This window comes from Pan paniscus, chromosome 10, assembly GCF_029289425.2.
Source record: "Pan paniscus chromosome 10, NHGRI_mPanPan1-v2.0_pri, whole genome shotgun sequence".
Lineage (NCBI taxonomy): Eukaryota > Metazoa > Chordata > Mammalia > Primates > Hominidae > Pan > Pan paniscus.
In genome coordinates, this window is record NC_073259.2 from 47337562 (window position 1) to 47362299 (window position 24738).

Genomic DNA, 24738 nt, shown 5'->3' on the forward strand with positions numbered 1-24738 from the left:
TGAAATCATCTTGCAAGCCACTACTGCCCTGATGATGTTCTGCAGGAAGGATAAGAGGTAGAAGTAGGGGAGGGACAAGTGAAAGGAAAGGTGCTTTAAGAGCCAGTCTTTATACTAAGCCCTTTAATGTGAATCTCATTTAACCTTCACATGATACTCTATTCTATAGGTATTTGTTATCTCTGTTTTACAGACAGGAAATTGAAGAGGTTAAGGAAAGAGCCAAGAGTCACAAAGCTAGTAAGTAACAATGCTGATATTAGAATAAAATTCATCCTATGCAAAAGCTCCTGCTTGTTGCAATAAAGACAGCAGTAAAATAAAGACAACCAGAGGGAGGAGAACAAAAACTTAAGGAAACAAGGGTGTTAGAAATGTGTTACATAACACAGTATGGTGTGAGAGATAGGAGAAATGGAAAAACAGAATCACTTTCATGTCTCTCTTAGTTCTTCCTTCCACTGTGTATATAATGACCTAATTTCACTCATTCATTCCATAAATAATTATCAAGTGTTACTATCTTCAAAGAACTATATTAGGGAGTTTCTTTTATTCCTATCTTCCTAGCACCTAGCACAGTGCTGGGCAAATACCAGGTGCTCAAGAAATATTTGTGGAACAATGAATGAGTCTACTGGAGGAAAGAATAGATAAGGAAACATTTGCAATACAGCATGATTAAAAACCAGGGAAAAGGCTGGGCACCGTGGCTCATGCCTGTAATCCCAGCTCTTTGGGAGGCTGAGGAGAGTGGATCACCTGAGGTCAGGAATTCCAGACCAGCCTGACCAATATGGTGAAACACCATCTCTACTAAAAATTACAAAAATTAGCTGGATGTGGTGACGTGCGCCTGTAGTCCCAGATACTCGAGAGGCTAAGGCAGGAGAATTGCTTGAACCCAGGAGGCAGAGGTTGCAGTGAGCCAAGATCATGCCACTGCACTCCAGCCTGGGCGACGGAGCGAGACTCCATCTCAAACAAACAAACAACCAACAAAACAAACAAACAAAAAAATAAAAAAAAGGAAAAATCAGATTTGAATACTCTACCAGAGAACCTGGCTGAGGAAAGGGGTCAGGGAACATTTCAAGACCAGGTTTTGAAGTAGAAATAAAAGTTAGCCAGGCAAAGAATTGGAGGATGTGAGGAAAGGACTCTCAGTGGAGAGACCAGACTGAGAAAGGATAAGGAGGGAGTCAGTTCAGGAATTTAAGAGTTCAGTACTCTTAGTCAGTAGAGAATGCTTGGGAGGAGGCTGGGGAGGGAGGTGTGGTCAGGGAGATCCTTGCACATTCTCTCTGCAAGTGTCCCTTAGCTCTGCCCCTCCCCTGAATTTTGAAAGTTACCTGTGCTAACAGAACAAAGTAACTGAACATAGGAATTAGCAACACATTTTATTATTTTATTATGGTCCCATAATAGAAAGCATACAGCTTTTTTGATTGCTTTTAATGTTAGGATTTAAAACCAGTGCTCAAATGGAAAGATAAGACAACAAAGTCTTATCTTTCCATTTGAGGGAAAACCAAATTATTTTTCTGGTTCTCAAGGGCATATTCTATTTTAGCATAGATAAAATTTACACAAACATACAACAAAATCCAAACAAATGTTCTTCTATGCTTTTATGAGGGGAGAGGTGGAGGGGATTTCTCTTCTGATTTTAGTTTTTAATGGCTATATTTTTCATTTTAGTATATTATAGCAGAGTCAGGAAGTACAAATGTATTTTTAAAAGGTGATGTAGGGAATTGAATGACAGTAACAAATGCTATCCTTTTATCTTTTTAGTAGATGTTTATGCCAGTCAAGATCCTGGGTTTTCATAACAGACTTTGACAACTTTTGTTTTGTAAGGATCTATTATTCCAGGTTTTTATTCCAAGCTCAGAGGTCTGCATACCTCTTTACCATATCCATGCTTGTAAAATACTCTTGGTCATAATGTTATTAGGAAGGGAATTCAATTACTTCTACCACCCAAAGCATTATTTGAAATGTTAACAAATGTCCATATGAAATGTTTTTCGATAGCGTGATTTCCTCTATCATAACTAAAACAAAGGAAAAAGGAGAGGAGATGGAAAAAAGGACTAAATAATACTCATGCCAGACAGTGCAGCCCAGAGAATGTCATTCCCTGTATATGATTATTTCTTGTTGGCTATTTCTTCCTATTGTTCCCAATAAATCTAATGTGTATTCATCATTAAAGTGACTATCATCTCAGTTCCCTTGTTTCCCCTCAATTTTGTCTCTTTTGTTCACTACTGTCACCCTGATGCCTAACACAGTGCCTGGTATAAACAGACACTGGTACATGTTTGTTGAATGAATGAAGGAAGAAAGAAAACATGTTTCTTTCTGTTTTTTGACAGAAAATATTCTTCAAATAAACATTTTTTTCATGGACCTACTAAAGGCCTTTGCAAAATGATTTTGTGCATTGTTTATAGTCAATACAAATACTTTTAAATTGTTTACTTAATTTGCATGATTGCACATGATTAAGAGTATAAGCTTGGTAGGCAAGGTAATGTGGATATGAATCCTAATGCCATCATAAAGTTGGGCTTCCTGGGCTCAGATCTTGACTCTACCATCCAACTTCCTGGGTTCCAATTTTGGCTCTCCCACTTTTTGCCTGAGTTACCTTGAGCAAGTCAGTCCACTTTATTGCTTCACTCATCTCTGAAATGGGGAAAATAATAGTTCCTACCTCACAGGGATTTTAGGAGGATCAAATTAGTGAATATTTGTAAAACATTTAGAATCATATCTGGCACTTTTTAAAACAACAGCTATGGTATAGAATTATTGTGATGATGATACTGCATGGCACGTAAACACTCAATAAAATAGGATTGCTACTATAGATATTATCGCAATTCTTCATTTCTATAATCTGCTATGAAGATTTGGGGCCCTAACAGCCTTTCCATGTTTTGGTCCAGTGAAAGTCTTATTGATTCTACCTTCCCTTTCACTCGTAACTCTTTCTACCCACCCTGTGTTTGTCCTGTCATTTTGCCTTGCGTCATTTATTCATTTTACACTGCATACTCCTAAGGGCAGGGACTTTGCTCTTTGTTTTGGCATAATTTAATAACACTGGGTACACTCGCGGTACTATAAAGATGTTGAAGAAAAAGAAAAAAGACGCAATTTACCAACAGGCAACTTTGGCTTACGGCAGGATGGGTCGCTGTTCTGTCTGCAATGTTGGTACTCCTGCAGGCCGCCCAGCAGCATCTAGGGGCGTGGCTGGGGGCTCTCCAGTGACCGCACGTCCTGCGCGGCCACTGGGGTGTGCGCAGCGCCTGGAGCATGAGCCGGGTGGTGGCGTGCACGGAGGATCGCGGGAGGCTGCCGCCTCGGGACACCCCACTCACACAGGTTTGCTTGCTGCTTTTGCGTGGCAACTTGGTTAGAGGGTCCAGGAGAGTGGGTGAGACGAACGTGGAAGGGGAAAGAGAAAAAGACATACTGCAAAGCACTGAAAAACGAGGTGGGTGGGAGGGATTCATTAAGAAGAGAGGCTGTGGCAGTCCTTGCTTTTAAGAAGCGTTTCGTGCATGCTAGATAGTGCTATTCAGGCTATAGTCTTGTTTCTGGAATTTTTCCAAATGGGAAGAATGTGTTTCATGGATGCAGAGTATTCTTTAAAACCGTATGACCAAACTGACCTCTATTGTTAAAGTGATCTAACTAAAAGGGTTCGTGTTTCCCACTTTGCTTTGTGAATACCTGAAAAGCAATCCAAAGGTTGAGAACACTGGAAAACAGAGCTATTTTATTGCAGTCCTGAGAATGCAGTCATTACTGTTTTATTCCTTCTTATCTTTTGAAGCAATACTTTAGTAATTCTTTAGTAACAGTATGCTTTAAAGAAGGTATCTGACACATTTTTGGCATGTGCCACTATGCTATATTTCATTATTCTTTCTGTACAGAGGCATCTGTAAGGAATATATATATATATAAACTTTGTATATTAAAGTAATTATAGATTTGCATCCAGTTGCACAGAGAGGCCACCTAAACCTTTCACCTGGTTTCCTCCAGGGGTTACATCTGACACACTTTAGTACAATATTAAACCCAGGAAGCTGACATTTAAACTTCGTATATTAAAGTAATTATAGATTCGCATCCAGTTGCACAGAGAGGCCACCTAAACCTTTCACCTGGTTTCCTCCAGTGGTTACACCTGACACACTTTAGTACAATATTAAACCCAGGAAGCTGACATTTAAACTTTGTATATTAAAGTAATTATATATTTGCATCCAGTTGCACAGAGAGGCCACCTGAACCTTTCACCTGGTTTCCTCCAGTGGTTACATCTGACACACTTTAGTATAATATTAAACCCAGGAAGCTGACATTGGAATAATGTGTGTATAGGTTCTATGCCATTTTGCCACATGTGTAGATTTGTGCAATCTGACCCACTATAGGCCTGTCAAGATGCAGAACTTCCACCTGTATCTTGCATAGGATCTCCCTTGTTCCACCTCTTTATCATTATCTCCACCTGCTCCTCGCTACCCCGGCAACCACTTGTTTTCCATCTCTATATTTTCATCGTTCTGAAACTGTTATATAAATGGAATCATACTGCATGTGATCTTTTTGAGACTGAGTTTTTTTCTTTTTACACTCAACTTGATGCTCTTGAGATCCATGCAAGTTATTGAGTAGATGGATAGTTTGGTCGTTTTTCATGCTAAGTAGCATTCCAGTTGTTTGACTCTATCTAGTGCTGCACATTTTCCTTTGCTTTTTAAATCAGTGAAACTTGGAACTTCAGTGGGATTAAGGAGGTACTTGAGGGCACTTGAAGAGGTGAAAAGTATGAGGACGAAATGTGAATATTTTTATTTTCAAAATGACATTTGTTTGTGTTAGGGCAAAAGAATGTATACACTCCATCTTCATTTAAAACACTGGAGGATTGGAAAGGAGAAAAGGAACAGGACAGAAAAAAAGTATGTACTTAGACAATAAGGTATAAAATCTAGTACCTTTTAAAATTTTTACATTGGTACAGTAATCTGTTACTTTACCTTAGTTAAGACATTTCAGAGTTCTTGAAATGAATCAAAACAATGCCTCTGCAATCGGAAGTTCCCTGCCAATCTATGCTCAGACACATACTGCCAACTGAGGGACAGTGGCATGGCTGGAAATGACAGTGAGTAGCTATTGGGTTTGACAGGGGTCACCCAGAGCCCAAAACAGCATCTTTAGCCCAAGGGCAACTATCAAGGGCAGATGTTCAGGTTCAGAGACTGTCAGTGTTACACTACTTTCACCTCCACCTCATCTGCTGCTGGGAGGAGGTCTCCCAGAGGTCCCTTCAAATCAGGTTTTAAAATGAAATGTTATTCTTTATCTGCATGCTCACAAGCATGAGAAACCTTGAAACTGGAGGCTATAACTAGCCAAGGGAAATGCATCACTTCTGAATAGTACCTGGAAGACTTAGGCTAAATCCCTCCCTTCAGCCCGTACCCATTGAAGAATTCCTCCCACCTCCAAAGAGAGAAGAGAACAAAATATCCACTACTATCTGAAAGCATTTGTAAATATCCCATTGAGGTTTCAGAATTTCACATTCTGGAATTTCAGAGACATATTGTCAATTCACAGAACGAAACAGTCAGTCTGGAGCCGTGACTAGACTTGAGTTTAACTGAATGCATTGCCCTGAGTCTCCGTTTTAATGATTTCTGTTACCAGAAAAATATTCCTTGTCCTAAATCTTGGGAAAGGATGGAGTGTAGCTGGCAATGGTGGTTCCAAAGTCTCAACATGAAGAAACATCACAGCTAAAATAATTTATAACTCTTTTTATAGGTAGATCTGCTTTTCTGAGTCTTTTGAAATGGAATAGAATCATTTGTGCTGTCTTTATAATGTATTTTATTTTAAGTAAACATTAGATATCTCACATTGCTTTGCAGGCTGTTCTTCTGGGTCATATCTCCTGTGTGTGTGAGCAGGGCAGATAATTTAATCCTATAAACTTGAGGGAATGAACACTTCTCTGTAATTCACGAGACCAAACAAAAGACCCACTGAATTTTGCATACCGCTCTTATACTGTTTACTTATTTGACTAATGATGACAGTCATTAGGAAGGTGTGATAAGAAATGTAAATATATTGACTATGATGCTCAACATTGCAGGCATTGTTTTTTACAGGGTGATGGGAGGGTTGTTTTCTGATTTTTTAAAGCTTTTTCTTTGAAGGGAAGTAATGCAGTTTTTGAAAGAAAAGTAAAATAGAAATGCCTTATGTGCATTGTATAATTACTTTTAAACTATATGTTAAACTGTGTATGTTGCATAATTACTTTAAAACTATTTCATAATATTATCATGGTATCCATATTGAAGAATTAAACCAAATATAATGCTTTCCATTATTCTTTATACCAAAATTCCTTAAAGTTTAAACTTCTTAATCTGGTAGTCAAGATCAACCTCAGCCAAACTCTATACAAACATTCTATTTTAGCTGAAGTAGACTCTTGTTTGTTGTTTCCAAGGTCAAACTTCTGATCCCATGTCCCCTGCCTGGAATCCACTCTTCTGTCTCTGAAGTCACACCATTCTTCCTATACAAAACCTACTCTATTTGCCTCAGCTCTCCAGTTCAGTTCCACATGTCTTGGAGACAGGGATCCTATCTTACGAATCATGTTCAACATAAAGTAGGTGCCCAGTGGTGATGGACTGTCTTAGGAGCTGGGCTCAGAAGTTAGACAGTGGGTTGTGAGTTTTGGCTCAGCTATCATGCCAGGACCTTATTAGCTTTGGTCTTTGAGTAAGTTGTCTCTCAACCCTAATTGCTGTCATAAGAAGGGTTAGGGTCCCTTTATGCCTATCAACTAGGAAGAGAGAATCTCCAGTTGCCCACCCACTGAGATAGAAACAAGTAGAAGGAGTCTTCCCATCTTAGGTCTCATAAAAATATGTATATTTGGCACAGATTTTATTTTTGGTAAGAGATTCTAGCTTTATTCTATTCCTGTGACTGTATCTTAAATAATTACCCTTTGTTAAGTGATTGGAACCCTATGTGTACGTGTGTGTCAAAATAACACCCTCCCAAAGATGTCAAAAAAACTAATTAAGGGGTGTGGTGCATACATGCACATTTCATATGCATACATTTCATGATCTTACATGTAGAAGAATCCTAAAGACCCCACAATAAACTCTTGAATCTAGTAAGCAAATTCAGTAAAGTTGCAGGACACAAAATCAACATACAAAATCAGTTAGATTTCTATATGTTGACAATGAACTATTCTGAAAGGAAATTAACAAAACAATCACGTTTATAGTAACATCAAAAAGAATAAAATACTTAGGAATGAACGTAATTAAAGAGGTAAAAGTCCTATGTACTGAAAACTATAAAAGGTCAATGAAAGAAATTAAAGCAGAAAATAAATGGAAACACATCTTGGGTTAATGGAATGGAAGACTTAACATTGTTAAAATGCCCATACTATCCACAGTGAGCTACAAATTCGATGCTGTCCTCATCAAAATCCCAATGGCATTTTTTACAGAAATAGGAAAAATAATCGTAAAATTTATATGGAACCATGGAAGATTCAAAATAGCCAAAGTGATTTTATTAAAGAACAAAGCTGGAGCCATCATACTTCCTGATTTCAAAATATATTACAAAGCTATAGTAACTGAAAAAATATGGTACCAAAAAACAAACAAGACAACAAAAGCTGTATGGTATTGGCCTAAAGAGAGTGATAGATCAATAGAATGGCATAGAGAGCCCAGAAGTAAGCCCACACATATATGGCCAACTGATCTTCAACAAGGGTCCCAAGAACACACAATAGGGAAAAGACAGCCTCTTCAACAAATGATGTTGGGAAAACTGTATATCCACATGCAAAAGAATGAAATTGGACCTTTATCTTACATCATAAACAAACAACAAAAAACTAAAAATGGATTAAAAACTTGAATGTAAGACTTGAAACTGTAAAACTCCTAGGATAAAACATAGGGGAAAACTTTTTAACATTGGTCTTAGCAGCGATTTATTGGATATGACACCAAAAGCACAGGCAAAAAAGCAAAAATAGACACGCAGTACTACATCAAACTAAAAGGCTTCTGCACAGCGAAGGAAATAATCAATAGAATGAAAAGGCAACCTACGGAATGGGAGAAAGTATTTGCAAACCATGTATCTGATGAAATTAATATCCAAAATATATAAGGAACACCTACATAACAAATAACATGATTTAAAAAAGGATCGAAGGACTTGAATAGACATTTATTCAAAAAGACATATGAATGGCCAACAGGTATATGAAAAGATGCTCAACATCAGTAATCATCAGGACATGCAAATTAAAATCACAATGAAATATCACCACACACACATTAGGATGGCTATTATCAAAAACACAAAAGATAACAAATGTTAGCAAACATATGGAGAAAAGGGAACTCTTGTACACTGTTGGTGCGGATATAAATTAGTACAGGCAATATGGAAAACAGTATGGAGGTTCCTAAAAAATTAAAAATAGAACTACTATATGATCCTACAATCCCACTTTCTGGGTATGTATCCAAAAGAATTGAAATCAAAATCTCAAAGCGATACCTGCACTCCTACATTCATTGCTGCGCTATTCACAATAGCCAAGTTATGGAAACAACCCAAATGTCCATGGACAGATGAATAGATAAAGAAAACGTGGTATATACATAAAATGAAATATTACCCAGCCTTGATAAAGAAGGAAATCCTGCTATTTGTGACAACATGGATGAACCTGGAGAACAATATGCTAAGTGAAATAAGCCAGTCACAGAAGGACAAATCCTGCATGACTCCAATTATATGAAGTAGCTAGAGTAGTCAAACTCAGAAGCAGAGAATAGAATGGTGGTTACCAGGGGCTGGAAGAAGTGGGGAATGGAGAGTTGCTCTTAAATTGGCATAAAGTTTTAGTTATGCAAGATGAGTTAGTTCTAGAGATCTGCTGTATAGCATAATGCCTATCGTTAGGCACGAAAGTGTTGTTAATAGGGTAGATTTCATGTTAAGTGTTCTTATCTCAAACAAAACTAAACAAAAGGACACAAAGAAACTTTTGAAGGTGATGGATATATCTATTACATTGACCATGGTGACAGTTTCACAAGTGTATAGACATGTCCAAACTCATCGTTGTATACATTAAGTATGTATAATTTGTTTTATATCAGTCATACCTCAATAAAGCTGTTAAAATAACACAGTGAGGCCCACTTTAAAATCAAAATTTTGTTGCACATAATTTAACTTTTCAATGTTTCAGAGTGCCTCGGAGTCATCATTATAAATTTCATCTATAATGGCACAACTCAAGAGTGCTAGTTAATTAATACTTCTGGTTGACTGAAAGAATTGGTAGTATCTTCTTTCTTCTTTTAAACTTTCGAGGGAACTATCAAGAAAACTATGTGTAGTAGTTCCAAACTAGGAAATTTAAGCAAATCTTTTCAATTGGGAAATTTTTCAACATTCCCAAGTACAGAGAATAGTGTAATGAATCTCCAGCTTCACTTGGTTTCAACAATAATCAATACTTGTCTGTTGTAGTTTATCTATACTCACATCTTTTCTCCTCTGCTACCCCACCACAATCATTACTAAATTATTTCCAAGACGAACTAAGTCATCATATAATCTGATCCATGAATGATCACTATGTATCTCAAAAAGAAAAGAACTCTTTAAGAATAACTAAAATATCATCACATCTTAAATATAACCAACATTTATTTTCTTATTTTAATTTTTAATTGGTATTTAATAATTGGTATAGAATGATATATTGATACATATATATAATGTGTAATGATCAAATCTGGGTAATTAGCATATTCATCAAACCAACATTTTCTTAATATTATCAATTATTCATGCAGTGTTCATTTATTTCTCATATTCTCTCTCTCTCTCTCCCCCTCCCTCCCCTTAGTTAGTTTGAATCAGAATCCAAACAGGGTTCTCACTCTCATTGGTTGATAAGTCTTTTAAGTCTCTTTCAGTCCTCAGAGTTAATAACTTCTCATGTCTTTTTTCCACATCTTACGATTTGATGATGAAATCTAGTTGTCTTACAGAATTACCCATATTCTGAATTGTGTTGATTTACATGACTTTTAAAATGTCATTCTCAAACTCCAAAATTCTGATTTCTTCAATCTAACCCTCATAAAATTGATTCCCTTTTTTTTAATTGCAAATTGTCATTTCTTCTTCTGTTGCCCTGAGGATCCTCCAGGCTATATGTTGCCTAATTTTGATCAATTCCACTTTAATACCCATGATTTACCTAACATTTCTTCCTGAAAGAACTCAGCCTGTCTGAAGTGTCCTTTCAATCAGGTTTCAAAATGTACTGGTCTACTCACCCAGAGGCACTTGCTTAACTTTCGGTAAGATTGCAAGATATAACCAGTAAACACTAAGTGTTGTTTTGATTTTTTAAATTGTCCCACATGGCTACATTTTAAAAGTATTTTTCTATTACTGATATACATAGAAATATTTATTATGCAATTATGTATCTGGGATTTACCTTAAAATAATGGGAGAGGGGGCACAGTGGTTTAGATGCAATGATTGGCCACGGTTGATATTGGATAATGCCAGCTGAGGGTTCCTTATATTATTCCATCTACTTATGTTTAAATTTAAATTTTTTCATAATAAAGAAGTAAAAATGAGTTGTACTATATTACCAAAACTAAGTAATCAGACCTTTCACTTTGGGGTCTAGATTATAACACTTTTGCCAAGGATCATGAAAAATCATGTTTAAGGAAAAATTTACTTGCTTTTCTCATTCTGCAAATCTGATTTAGCTAAAATAATCAGCATATAAATAATATTTAAATAAAATAGGGAACTGGTTTGGAATGAATGAAAATATGACTCATATAGAGGTTGTTCATAGGTTTTGTCTAAGCTGCTTCTCTTAAGACTCTAGTGTGGCAGAACTCACTGACATGCCCCTGTAACCTACCAATAGTTTACAGAATACTCCCAGAAGATGAGTGACAGCAAGACACAAACCATTGGATTATCTCATAAGAAACAAATGCTAGCATGGATTATGAAGGTCACACTTACATGCTCTCCCTACTACAATGACAGATGAACATGCAGGTCTTATTTTCCCAAGACGAAACTCAAAAGCAAACTTTTACAAAAACCTGTCATCTTCTCACTTTTGTATTATTTCTCTTTATTCTATTCAACTCTTGAAAAACTAAGCAAATTTAACTTTATGTTTACTCAATTCACCTATACTAGAAAATATTTTTAAAGAACATATAACCTTTATTAATAATAATTTTCTATTACTTTATTAGTATATGTAAGTTATTTTACTAATAGGAATTAATTTTAACTGCAGTCAGCTATGCAAAAATCATAGTATGAATTTGCTTCAATGTATCTTTTAGGAAGTTGCATGAATTTAACATCATATATGCAAATCCCAGTCAGTCTGATTAAGAATAATTAAGAGAAAAAGAGTAAGACCCAGGGGCTCACTGATAGAAAGGGAATATAAATGGAAGCACAGTGAGAGGAGATCCTTTTGTCTAAAGGCTTAGAAGACATAAGAGGCTCCTGGGGCTTCGGGTAAGGCCTTAGAACTGGGTTTTGGTTTGAGGGGAGGGAGCAACAATAAGTGCAAGAAGGGTTGGCAATTTGTACCTTGTGATATCATTTTCGTGCACCAGGTTAAAAACCTCTGCTTTGAGAGGCAGAGGAACAAGCTTGAGAAATATCTACTCATCTAGACCTAGTAGGTCAATTAAAGTTATCAGAAGTTTCTCCCTGTCAAGCATCTAAGTGAGTCCTGTTCCTGAACCAACACTGGGAGTTAGCAAGCAGGAGACAATTCCTCTAATCCATAAAATCAAAAAGGCATTGGATGTCTTGATAGAAAAAGGCCAAACATTTCCCCTGGTATGTGTTTATCTACAACAAAGTTGTATGAGTTTGCTGTTGTTGGAACTCTTGTACAGAACCACTCTAGAAACTTTTTTAGTGAGCAAAAGGTGGGAACTCAAAATTTAATTGTATTTATTATTGCCACTTAAAACTATGTAAAAATATCATTGGTGATTTTTTTTTACTTTTATTTGTGTGAAAATGTTTTACAGATATACACAAGCCTGGCCCCAACTGCATAAACCATATCTTCCCCTTAAGCTATTAAGCTACTCAACCTGAAATTTTCCGGTCATGGACTTTTCAGGAATTTGATTCCCTCAACTGGGTAAGAGGTTATTCTATGCCAAGATCTCCCAATACCTCTGAGCTGTTACTTCCTACATAGTTACTTTCTGAATTTTTCATCAGAATTGAAATTAAAAGCCCATTTGGTGCCCCTTTGTAATTCTCTCAGTAAGACTAATATATATGCATGTATTTCTGAGTTTCTACCATTATAAATATTTTGTTTTGCAAAAAAATTTAGAAAACCGTTCAGTAGCCATGTGAATACATTTTTTATTACTCCTTTATTCTCCACTAGAATTAACTGAGCAAAAATAAATGAGTGCACACCTTCTAAATAGGGAAAATGGGGAAACAGTCAAGTGTGGTAGGCTTCAAATTCCCTATAAGGTTTAGGCCACCAAATATGCTGATTGAGGCCGAAAGAAGGCCTAATCAGCTGCCCATATTTTTATTTCTATAGAAGTTGAAGCAACGTTTTATGCATATACTTTAGAAACAGGTATAGAATGTTTTTTGTCTGTTTTTTAAAGTTTTTTGAGGTTCACTTTTCACAAATTATACTTCAGACATACAGAAAGTGTCAGGCAAAAGAAAACAAAGACATTATATTTACGTATTATGCTTTTTCTAAAGTGACAGTCATGACCCCAAATTCTTACATGTATGGTTTTGTGTTTTTTGCCAGAGTCAATATTATGCATCCAAATATTACCCTTTAAGATTCCTTTTGTAAAGTAATAATAATAAGTAACTTAGAAATTTTCTAAGGGTTTAGAAGTATTCTATGGTCTCATATTAAAATATTGCTGCTATACACATTTCCATTTTGCAGAATATCTCATTGGTGCCTATCACTAACATATTTTTGTATGTTTCTTTGAAAGAAAAAGTTTTCTTTATCTTAGAAACACATATACTCTTTGTGTTGCAGACATTGCTATGGCAAGTCCATATATTTTATTAAATGTCAGACTACAGTTAACAGATGTTGCAGCAGTGCTGGAGGAATTAAGACCATGTCAGCATTTCTCTTTAAATATATATTTTTTCAGGGCTTTCTATGTATGAAACGTTAACTCCTTAACAAGTTAACACAAGACAAGGAATGCTAATGCCCAAGTGGCTGGATATTTTAAGGGACATACTAAAGAAAGCCATCTCTCCTGGGGACCTGTTAATATTATTAATAACAAAAGTTGGGAACCATTCCTGAAATGTTTGCCTGGAGGCCTACGAATTAAATTTGTCATCTGATTTTTAGCCAAGAAATACAGAATTAAATTTTTGAATTGGAGTTTAGTTATTTAATATTTGATTGTTATTCTGAATTCAAAATAATCTACTGCTTATGAATAGATTCCCTTAAAATATTGTGTGCCTAGGCTATTTTATGGAGTCCACTGATTTAAAAATATACAGCCAACAACAACAGCAACTAATATTTATTTAGCTCTTACTCTATCCCAGGCCATGTTCTAAGGTTGTAAATTATCTCATTGAAGAAAAGTAAATAAACTAGACACATGCCTTCTTTACTAAGTTACTGCTCTGTGCAAAAATAAAAAAGGAAGAAAGGGAAGGATGGAAGAGAGGAAGGGAAGAGTTGAATAACGAGCAAAAAGTGGTCTTAATTTACCAGTCTACTCAAGAGATAAAAGGAAGGCCATCTCAATATGATTCATATTCTCAATCTCTCTCTGTGTGTGTGTGTGTGTGTGTGTGTGTGTGTGTATATATATATATATCCTTTAGCCATTTATAATCCTTGAAAAGTCATTTTGCCCAAAAATCTAGTTAATACAGTATACTATCTCATATACATCTTCTATTCAATTATTCTCAAATAATTTTAGCAACCATAACATGGAATAACTGTGATGACATGAGATAATGCAAAGCTTTGGAAGAAAATTGTTTTTTAAGCATTTTAGGTGAAAACTCATGCCACAAAGCCATGGTACATGATCTATTTCTGCACACTGAAATGAATAAAACTCCTCATTTCTAAATCTCAAAGAATGAGTGAAACTGGACCTAATAAAGTATTTGACACCACAGCCTTTTAGTCTTCAGCTCAAATTCTAAGCAATCTTAGCCAGGTTAACCTCAAATTAATGAGAAGTAGCATGTATGCATGCTTGCAAGACTGCCTTGAATTTAAGAGATGTAAAGATCGGAGATTCCCATGTATCTTGTCCAAGACAAGCATGTTGTCTTGTTTGATCAAGAAACTGCCTCAAAGAGAGCCACTCATCCATTCTTGCTGCCAGCTAATCCATGCACTGATTCATAATGATTAAAAACGTCTTATATTTGATTCTACTGAATGTGATTAGACCAAAACTGTGTGGCTGTTTTGGCAATTAGTACTAAAATGCTCAGCAACATCAAATGGTACAGTGTAAGTGAAATGTAGGTCACTTACTTTAGCATTTGGAAAGTGTGTCGTGGTACATCTTTGGGTCTTCATGTTTTATCAATCTCACAAAAAAGATTAACCCAAAGCAAAGCCAACCAACCCCCCAAATCTGCCAGTACACTTGCATGTTTAAACACTGGCGCTGATGACAGGTTCAGGGGTAAATAAGTACCATGGGGCTGTTCAGCTTCACAGGTTGGTTAATATTAAACAAACACATATTGCAAACTGCGCCTTGTTATGAGGTTGTTTTCTGAGATTCCAGGGGTCAGGGTCAAATCCTCACATTTTTCACCTTTTCCCCAATGCCAACCAATAGTATAACAAGTGAAATAATAGTCTAATACACAGTAACAATACACTTTCAAAGCAAAAAGTGTTGAAGCTAATTTAATTCTATAATCTATTTTGCTAATGTCATTTCACTTTTATAAAAGAGAACAATAGAAATACCTTGTATGTTTATAATGCTGTATATCCAATACATCATTTAACCCTCACAATAACCTTGTCTAAGTTTTCATTAGACCCAGTATTAAAGAGAAAACTGAGTTCCAGAATATTTGCATGACTTTACTTATTCAAAAAAGACTTATTAAATAGGTATCATATTAGGTATTGAAGTCGGAGACAATTCTTTAAATATGCATGTATAACAAATGCTCACAAATGTTCACTATGTGCCAGATGCTCTTCTCAATGCTCTACAAATATTAACTTACTTAATCCTCATAACAGCACTGTGAGGTAGGCACTATTATTATCTCCTTCTTGTAGATGTGGAAATTGAGGCACAGAAATGGCAAATAACTTGCCCAAAGTCAGACAGGATAAAAGACAGAAGTCGGATTTAAGTCTAGGCAGTGGAGCTCCAGAATCTACTATTTGACTCTGTGCTGTGCTGAATAAGACACAGTGTCTGTGTTTGAAGACTTCAGAGTCTAGAAGGGCAGGCATGTAAACAAATATGTTACAGTGCAACCCTTAAGCTCAACAGTGAGGCTTACAAGAGGCACAGACAGCACGAAGGAGGAAGGGGTTAACTTGACTTATCTAAGGTCTCTCAGCTCCTAGGCAGCAGAGTGGGGATTGGATCCGAATCCTTGAGTTTGAACTCCAGAGTCAATGCGTTCTCCATTTCACTGGGCAGATCCATATTTGAGAAAAAGAGTTCGGAATTACAGCGAGAAAACAATAATGAACTTAGAGGAACATAGCATCTGAACACAGGATGAAAGCTGAGCTCATTTGAATAGAAAATAAAGGACTGTGCTTTGTAATAAATATAAATACAGACATAGATATAGGTATGCAGATCTCTGTTTATATAACATATAATTAATAAATTAATGTACATATGTATATGTCAACAGAACTCTTGTGAATATCAGCTCAGCTGTAACGCTCCCAGGTTATCTTAAGGCTTATGGTCAGTCAGAATAAAACAGGGCCAATGTGAGGAAGCAGAAGGAAAGCCAAAAGACATAGAGACACTGATGTCAACCATTCTGGGTGCATAATAGATATTCAAAGATTACTCACTGATGGAATAATTGGTTAATTGACTAATTGATTAAAAACAGGAAAGGGAATTAAAAAAATACTAAAGACAGCTCATTCCAATTCACATTTGGTGAAAATTTTGCTGAGGAGAATTAGTGAAATTGAAACATTCAGAATTGAGATTTCATATCGACATGTCAGAATTTTATGCCCAACATTTCTTTTGGATGACCACTTTGATATTTCTCTGACCCCTTTTTAAGTGTAATTACTACTTATTGACATTGTTAAGGTTTTTAATCCAAACAATGGCAAAAAAGAGTTCCACAGGGAGAAAGAAATTTGGCTAGTTTGAACTCCAGTCATGTTTATAGTTTATTTTAGGTTTGTAAAATTCCTTGCTTTAATTTACTAAAATAAAAGAATGTGTACATTTTTTCTGCTGCCACCAATAGTTCTGTTGTCACCCTAGGAACTATATACTATTTTATAAATGAGAAAAAAGCTCATACAGTTTGCCAAATTGTTGATAGCACAGCTAGTAATTAAGGGAGTCAGAATTAGAACCCAGATCTTCTGAATCAAAGTCCAGCACTGTTAGCATAACAGAAGAGAACATGTTCAGACATTCAGATCAATAGGGTGTCAGAAGACTTCTCATGTAGATAAAAAGGGATGAACAGACAGTTTCAAGACAAAAACAGTGAAGCTCCTCTCAGGATTCCTCAGAAAAAGCTAATGCTAAAAGTCTTAAGCAAACATCAAAGGAAATGCCATCAGCCTTTAATTTAAAGAGAAAGAAAAGATGCAAGCAAAACTATTTAAGTCAATATGATTATCTTATTCACATGTAAAAATCAGATTACCCATCCAAATAAGCACATATCAGTCTTTCAACTGTTACTTGTAACACTATACTAGACCCTATTAAGAAATAATTAAGGAATACAAATGCTTGCAAATTAAGATATTAATTAATATTACTGGAAAATTGCTCATATATAATTAACTCAAGCATTGATCTTCACTTAGGTGGATTTTAAAATAATTAAGACAAGTTGAAATATGTTGAAATTTAGAGTCTAACTTAAAAAATCAACTTCAAATATCTAGGAAGGAAGAGTCAGGATTTCTATAGTTAAATATTCAACTCCTGTAAGACTTGCAATTAGCTTTTTTTTTTGACATAGTTTACATCATTTGAAGCAAAATACTTCATGAACCTAAGCTTTTCTGTTCTTAGCCTAATACAATAATCCTGATGGTCCAAACACAAAGCAGAGGACCAGGTCCACATAAACACTCTCTCTAGGGATGCAATGTAAGAAGGATTGCCTCATGCTACCCAGGTGGTTTTTACTGTTTGCAGTAACCTTTATTATCACAATTTCTAACAAAACACATTTTCTTCATGTATCTGAAATCTCAAGCTCTATGTGGAACTGCTGAGCTGGACTTTTTTAATGAACTCATATGAATTAAACATAACAAAGAAAAGACATGGTATCCACAGCCCTCTGTGATCCCTGCACTGACCTTTCCAGTGGTGTTTTCCATTCTTTCAGACACACCCAGCTGCCAGTAACTGCTTCTTGCCTCCTTGCCTTTGCTTGTGCCATCTGCTCTGCCTGCAGTCTGCTCCCCATCGCATTTCTCCTGCCAACTTCTACTTGTTCTTTCAGCTTTAGCCCAGCTGTTACTTCCTCCAGTAGCTTCTCTGCCCCTTTCAAGCTGAGTTGGGTGCCACACTTCTGCCCCTCAGATGTCATGGGCATTTTGTGCATCCTGTTACATCATCATGACCTACATAAGCAATGAATTCACTTGAAAGACTAGGTCTTGAGAGGACAGATTGGGTCTTTTATTTTTTAATTGTCTCTTTGCCTTAGCCCCTAGCATAAAATCTGGCACATGTAGGTGTTCAGTAATATTTGTTGAATGAATGAGATGATTCTTTATTCTGCCATAATAGAAACTGATTATCTCACAGCATTGTAAAAGATATTATATGCCCATTTTTCTCAACAATATTTTGAGATCTATTTAGAATATCTCTTGCAGATGGGGAAAAAACAATCATTTTTTTCCTATTCTTTCAGAACAAACTGGAGATGTATAATTTTATCTAGATTCTAAATAGCTCATAAATGCCCATTCAGAATCAAAGATTTTTTAAGGGAGTTGATTGTTTGCTGGTTAAGTACCCCAAACTAGAGATTTAGCTAGTGGCTGATGCCCAGGATTTGATTAACAATTGTTGAAAAACCTAAGATAGGAACTCTTTGTTTTGTTGCTTTTGTTTCTAATTATGTTTATTCTTTTTTGATAATAAAAGTAATCTGTATTTTTTAAAGGTTAGCCGGCAAATATAAATTAAATAAAATAGACACTATCTACATTTCCACATTCTGGAAATAACCACGATTAACATTTTGATATACATGATTTCTCTTTGCATATATTTTTATATGTTGTATATATAATTTTTATTTTATTTTATTTATTTATTTTTTTATATTATACTTTAAGTTCTGGGGTACATGTGGAGAATGTGCAGTTTTGTTACATAGGTATACACATGCCATGGTGGTTTGCTGCACCCATCAACCTGTCACCTACATTAGGTATTTCTTCTAATGTAATTATCCCTCCCCTAGCCCCCTACCCACCGACAGCCCCGGTGTGCGATGTTCCCCTCCCTATGCCCATGTCTTCTCATTGTTCAACTCCCACTTATGAGTGAGAACAACATAATCTTTGAAACGACATAGGGACCTTATTATTATTAGATTTTCTATCTCACCATTTATAACTTATTTTAATTATAATTGCCCTATGTCCTTATTTTCTTGAACACAGCATTTGTAATTACTGCTTAATACTGAAGTAAGGTAGCTCTCTCTAAAGCAACTAATGGGTCCTTGCATATAGCATGAATATTTACCATTTCACAATTGGCTCTGAGGATAAGAAGGAACATTTTAATATATAGCAGGACCCATCAACTGAATAATTATTAGAATGTCTCTTGCTGCAACCTCATACATAAATAAGTTTTAAAGAAAGATTTTGAATGCACAAATTGAATCAGTGCCTTTAATAAAGATTTTCATTCATTCAGTGTTTATATAGTACCTATTATGCACGAGGCATAGTCTAATATTAATCAAGGTAAACAAAAAAGGAGATTACTTATAATTACTGCAAATCGGCCATCTAAACATACTTGAATCCATCCCCAGACCTAAATATACCATCTGTCCAAAGTCTGCCCTCTGCTGCTGTCCCACCAAATGAAGTCAAAACATTTACTTTTCTGAATAGAAATTGCATTCTATTCTGAATTTATTTTTCCTATATTTAAAGAAAGACTGGTGCTACCAATTTTATACCCAGCCTTCCAAGAATTATAATTCCTAACTAAAGCAACCATAAAGTACAAAAAGCTCAGTTAATGTCCCATGCTGGGCACTGCAAACTCTTGTGGTGAAGAATGGGTGCATTAGGCAACAAGTGTCCCTGTGAAGGGCTCTGACTACACCATGGCCCCACCTGGGAGTTGCTTGGAGTCCACCAGTAGAAATAAGCTTTTCAGGCAGAAGCCTGCCCTCTTCTCTACTGAGGAGACCTGACTCGGAAATCCTCCCGAGTTCATTAAAAAGTGAATGAGGAAATGTCGATGACACTATTATTTCTCTCTCTCTGCTCAGATTCCTTTGAAAGACATTTTCTAGTGAACATGCATTTCTTATTTCTAACATTCTGGATAGGATAGTAAAAAGGCCAGCCTGAACATATCTTTAGTTAGTAGGGATCCTGATTCTTTGAAGCATATGTTAGCATTATCACCATTTAGGAGGGCCCCCTTGCTTTTAAAGTCTATCCACACAGCATATTGGGTCACAGCTTAAACTACCGAAAGTCCAAATTTAAGCAAGATGATAACAGGTTTACAAAGTCCAATCACTAATGAAATTACAAAATCAAAATGCATCAAAATTGTTCTGGTAGGGACAGGCAGGAGTATGAAAGAGAGTCATGGAAATTAATATGCTGTGATCTAAGAAGAATGTAATTTTTTAAACTATCAATTGCTATGAACTAGAGAGTCAACCCAGCCCAGCACTGCCATAATATGTATTCTGTATGAAGAACTTACGTTAACAAGGTGAGTCAGTTTTCAGGAAGTATTGTTATACTTATTATAATTATACATCTCTTAGCAGTGCTGTTTTCTGAAGCAGGCATTTTAAAGGCTAGAAATTATTCTTTAAAGCAAGCTTCTAAAAGTTCTAATTTAACATTTAGAATTTCAGTACATTATTTAAGTTGTAATCACCCATAAGTCCTATAGACCTTGTTACATTACATTTCTGCTTAGGTGGAAGCCTGAAATGAACTTGTGATACTTTTCATTGCATCATTTCAGTGTGGGATCAATAAATGAAGTGGACCAGAAGGATCTTTTTCAAAGCTGAAAGACAGAGGCAAAATATAGACATCATGGGCTGTTGTCTAACCAGATTTTTTTTAAATTTAATTTTCTTGTTTTGTCAGCTGAGGCTAAAAGCAATTTTCTATTTAGGTCTGTGGCAAAGTCAATAAATTTGTCAACCTGAACCCAACTTGTTTGCTAATTTTGCAACATAGTAGTTGACTATTCAAACATTTCCAGAATGCTCCATTATATAACTGTAAAGGTGGTTTAGGTTGGGTTGAAGAGAGGGGCGTGCGATCAGCTAAGCAATTTCCTCAAAACTTGTGGGTCATTGCATTTCACTTGGTGGGGTTTCTTAGAATGGAAAATCAGAGCCTCTCCCAGGGGCCTGGGCTGAAAGCTCTTTGGGGCTTCATATTTGGGAGGGTCTCAAATTTAGATTTTTTGAAGGTATCATCAAATGATCCTAATCATGTAGTCATTTGTATTGTATGTGTGTTAAGATGTTGTTTTGTTAAATAGAAATGTTTAAAATGCACTACATTTTAGTAATCCCATTTTGGATTAAAACAATGTAAAGATATATATGTATATTTGGTGTCTTAAAAAAAATAGAAGTGGCTCAAGCTTCCACGGAAATCTGAGAGGCTTTGCCAAAGCAAATTAGAAAATTATTGATCTTTACTTCTTTGTTTGCAATTAATTTTATATGTGGCTTTGGGGGGGGGTAACATTTAATTATCTCTTCTTTTCTTTCCAATTTTTTATTTTGTAAGTTGAGGTTAATAATTACAGAACCATGTAAAGAGATGCCTATAGTGTACCTAAGTTTTCATTACTTTACAAGTGATACAAATAATATGACAGCTCAGGTATAGAAGTGCTTGACTCCCCTTTATCATGGCAGAGAATTCTGCTATTTGAATAATTTAGGAAGATTTCTGTAACATTTTTCTATGGATTTTCTCTATTTTTCTTTTTTTGCAAGTATCTATATTAAAAGATAAATAAAATGAAGAATTTGAAGTGCCAAAACAATGGCATCAAAAAAGATCACAAATTCTCTTTAACACTGTAGTCTGAAAACCAAAAGGCAGACAGCAAATCCATATTAAAGAGAAGTAATCAAAATATTGTTTCTTTCTGCAGTCCTGCTAGTATTTTCCACTTTTTAGGAAAGACCTGGGAGGTCAGATAGACATTTACCTATGATGTGATTAAAAAAATCAATTAGATTTTGAGTTTATGAATCTACGGTAAAAGGTAACTTCTTGGAGAATAAGGCATCATAAATACAATGTTGTATAGAAAAGTTAAAAAGAAATGGAAGCAAGAAAAAAGGGAGATGACCTAAAGGGAAATTGAAGTGAGAGCAAAGAAAAGCAATGACTACAGAAACAAAGGCATTACAAAAGTATTAAAAAATACGTAATTTGTTTCTTAGTCATTACTGTTTCTAAATGTCTTCTTCCAATTTGGCTACAACCAAATTTTATTTTCAAATATTATTTTGTCCTATGACTAAAATTAGAAATTTAGGTGTAGTCATGATGAGAACAACAGTTTATCTCTCCCACTGTTGTTGCAAAATACCATGATGGTCTAAGATTTTTTTTTTTAATTGTTGACTAATTTTAACTTGATCCCGCTGGAACTTTCTCTTTAAGGTCATTGTTGGAGGTAGAAATTTTAAACCATATAATCAATGATTTTAAATATGTATAAGAAAATTTCTTATTCAATGTACAGGTATAATCTGAATCACTGTATTTTGAGCCAACATTCTTGTATTTTCAATAGATAACATTACATTGGGATGTACATTCTAAGACCTTCTCTACACTATTTGAAGGTGATAGTCATAGATTGATGAAACGGGTGTTGAAATGGATGAATTATCACCATACGTTCTCTTTCTCTATGTAAGGAAAATGAAGATTTTATTGCTAGTTCTTGTTTTTCATAAAATGATCACTTAAAATTCATAGCATTGTGAGCTAGTGAAAGTGATAAAAAGAAATAGGAATACAAGAGAAAGAGTCAAATTACCATTGGTTCCAATTTAAATTTTGTCCATCTACCTTTCCTTCTGCCATTATTCTCAGATAGGCAAACATCACCAAACCCAAACTATCAGTCCACCTTCCTACTGGCCTCCTTGTACCCACCTCCACCTCCACCACCACCTCCACACCATCATCTCTCCTACATTTTTACTATGCTGATTTTCTTACTTTCTTCAGAAGTTTTCAAAAGATCTTCATCACTAAAAATCTGAGTTCCCTAGACTTAACACCTTTTGCAGTCTGTACTATTCCATTCTGTTCTCCTATTCTGCTCCAGAAGGTCTCTACTGGAGCCAGAATGATTCTCACTGTTGCCAGAATATACTTCTGGCATTTTAATTTTTAGCTTTTAATTTTAATCCAACATGCTAATTTACTGTAACTATTTAGTATACTTGAAGATCAGAATTACAAGGGTATTTTTCATCTAGGATGTCTTTCCTTTTCCTCTCCACCTACTAGAATCTCACATGGACTTTTAATAGCCGGCTCAAGGTCTGTGGGCTCTCTGAAATCTTGAATGTCCTCAGTCCCTAGGGACTCCTTATTTCCTGGAGTCCTGGAGCATGCTGTGCAGTTCTGCTGACACTAATTAGGTTCTAGTCTGGGAAGCCAAGTCTCCCTTTATGTGGATGTATCTTACCCCCAGCCCCTACCCCTATAGACACACAGACCAAATCTCATATATCTATTCATGGTGGCACATATTTTAATTTCTTATGTGAAGGTCAAGTTAAAGTGTTTGTCATCTCATTCCCAGACTTGCTTCATTATTCACTACTTACGTATTTTTCATTTTATTCATTTTTAAGGTCTGCCCATATTCTGATGATTAGCTCTTTCTACTATGGTACATGAAACAAGCATGAGCCTAACTGAATGTTGCATGTGCCATGCATTAAAATTCAAAACAGCACAAGTCTATTAGCAAATGCGCATGAGATTACATTGTGGTATGATTTTAATAAATATTCAGAACATTAAATTATAATGATTAAGTCTGTGTTTTGCTTATGAAAGAAAAGTTATCGTGAGTTTTGTTGAGAGCAGACCATATATTTCTTCATTAATTTTGGCCACATCTGAAAATGTCAAATGATCTAGGGAAAAAAATAATCAAACGATGAACCAGATACTTAATTGTTTTAATTTATTAACTTTTGCCAAATTAGTTTTCATGTGTATATATCTGATTTTTAAGTCAGTGTTAGAAAAGTTTTGTAATAAGAATTTTGCTATGTAGAGTAGGTTTAAAAGAAACATGATTAAACTCTTCAATAGAAGTCTCTTATGTGTGCTTTTAATTTTTATCCAATGCTAATTTACTATAATTATTTACTATACTTGAAGATCAGAATTACAACAAAGCCAAAGCTTACAATTTTAGGAAGAGTAAAACTTTAACGATCTATACATTTATCTCCACCCTATTTTAAATGATATTATAATTTAATATCAAATTAACATATTGGAGTGCATTCATTCTTGTTTGATTGACCCACTATTAAATGAAATTTTACCAGAATAGATTTGATTTTCTAACAATTATTGCAATTTTTTGCATGGTTAATCTTTTATTTATCTGGTAACTTTGCAAACAGAAAGAAATCTTAAATTGGAAACATCACTATTAAATGATGGAAATACAAATTTTAAAAGGAATTTTTTTGAGATTTCCCTACCGTTAAAATTAGTACATTTGTTATTATCATTGTTCCCCTAGACCACAATACTTCTCATCTGATAAAAGACAAAACTATGGGGTAACTCTAAAAAATAGACAATGAGCTAAGAGACAAGTAAAAGTAAGTTTGCCATACTATACAGTTAATAGACCAAACGGGCACATTTGGAAAGGAAAAAAAATTGTTAACTACACATTTTGTTTAATGTTTAATGTCTTGCATCGACTTAAGAATATCTTACTCGAGGAGCAATGTTTAGTTTTCTTTTATAGAAATAGGAATTGACACATCTGTTGTAATCTAGCATTG

General features: G+C 35.3%; 1 protein-coding gene across 1 annotated transcript in view; it reads left to right on the forward strand.

The window, feature by feature from the left end:
• Positions 1 to 3307: 3307 nt before the first annotated feature.
• Positions 3308 to 24738, forward strand: part of SLC38A4 (solute carrier family 38 member 4) — a 61323-nt gene continuing 39892 nt past the window's right edge. Inside the window, exon 1 of the mRNA XM_003825764.4 lies at positions 3308 to 3402. The gene's annotated coding sequence lies outside the window, so the exon portion shown is untranslated. The remainder of the gene's footprint in view (positions 3403 to 24738) is intronic.